The 1,469-nt window shown below is 46.3% G+C and overlaps 1 protein-coding gene across 1 annotated transcript in view; it reads left to right on the forward strand.

Moving 5' to 3' along the window:
- The first annotated feature begins 783 nt into the window (after nucleotides 1-783).
- The window catches only part of LOC147015613 (uncharacterized), a 28,211-nt gene continuing 27,525 nt past the window's right edge, over nucleotides 784-1,469 (forward strand). Inside the window, exon 1 of the mRNA XM_085850533.1 lies at nucleotides 784-1,469. This exon is cut by the window's right edge and continues 32 nt beyond it. The gene's annotated coding sequence lies outside the window, so the exon portion shown is untranslated.

Genomic DNA, 1,469 nt, shown 5'->3' on the forward strand with positions numbered 1-1,469 from the left:
GCAACCTCTTTCTTTGCAGCCTTCTTTGGCTTCCTTATAACTTTCATGTGCAGCCTCTTCTTCCACCGTATCGTTTGCCTTTTGCCATTCCTTAAACTTCTTCCTCTTCTCTTCAATCGTCTTTCCAACTTCATCACCCCACCACCATGTTTCCGAGTGCCTCGGTGGTCCTTTTGTCCATCCACATACCTCACCAACGGCTCCCAATAGACTATCTTTCATTGGCATCCAACCACTTTCAAGCTCAACCACATCATCTTCAACCATACTCAGCCTCTCTCTTAATGCTTCCTTCACTGTCGCCTCTTTCAACCTCCACACCTTCATCCTCGGTTGGTACTTCACCCGCCAAATTCTCCGCGCACCTTTCACCCTTATATCGCAGACAACCAGGTGGTGCTGCGAAACAGTCTCCTCCCCTGGGATCACCTTTGTGTCCCGGAGGTTTCCCCTATCTCGCTGACGCACCATCAGGTAGTCAATGGTTGTCGTCAACCCACCTGACGTGTATGTCATAAGCTTATTATCCGCTTTCTGGAATTGAGTATTACAGAGCAACAAATCAGCTCCATCAGCAAACTCCAAGATCCTTTCACCTTCTCCATTTCTCACACCATATCCATAACCCCCATGGACTCCCTCAAAACCGTCTGGACAGCTTCCCACATGTCCATTCAAGTCTCCTCCAACCACAACAACTTCCTCATCTTTCACATTTTCCATCAATCCACTGGAATGCGGCCTTCCCTCTCTCTGTCCCTCTCTCTCTCTGTCCCTCCCTCTCTCTCTCTGTCCCTCTCTCTCTCTGTCCCTCCCTCTCTCTCTCTAATGCGGCCAACCCTTTTAGTCGCCTTTTACGACACGCAGGGATACGGTGTACCTATTCTGACCAGGGTAACCCTAACAGCCCTAACCCTAACCCTAACAGCTAACCCTAACCATAACCCTAACAGCTAACCCTAACAGCTAACCCTAACAGCCCTAACCCTAACCCTAACAGCCCTAACCCTAACCCTAACCCAGTTCCACTTTAAGGGAAACCAGTACAGATAAGGCTGTCACTTATGCTTTGGTTCTTAATAATGAAACATTGCTACCGTGTATTTCCAGAAATTAGTTGTTCAGAAGACATTTTCCTTACTTTGTAACTGCAGAAGCAGAAAAACAAGTTTGCAAGGTATACTTACATTATAACCTTTTTGAGTGTGAACATGCCATGACTAGACAGTATATTCGAGGATAAGAAATTATGTTGGGTAAGTGTTGTGCACCTGAAATCTAAACCTGAAACTTTTGAGACATCAGTTTGTCACCCTGAGTATTTTGTTTCTGTACTCGTTGCTCATGAAATATACATCCCATCTGCTCTTTTGTACACAGGTTCTGCCCAACATGACCCATACTTCTTCCCCGACCAAGGCCTTTTGTGCAGGATGGTCATGTAAAGCCTCCAAGTAGACGTGGTTTGT

This window comes from Eptatretus burgeri, chromosome 12, assembly GCF_056783735.1.
Source record: "Eptatretus burgeri isolate ZD-2024b chromosome 12, Ebu_testis_v1, whole genome shotgun sequence".
Classification (NCBI taxonomy): domain Eukaryota; kingdom Metazoa; phylum Chordata; class Myxini; order Myxiniformes; family Myxinidae; genus Eptatretus; species Eptatretus burgeri.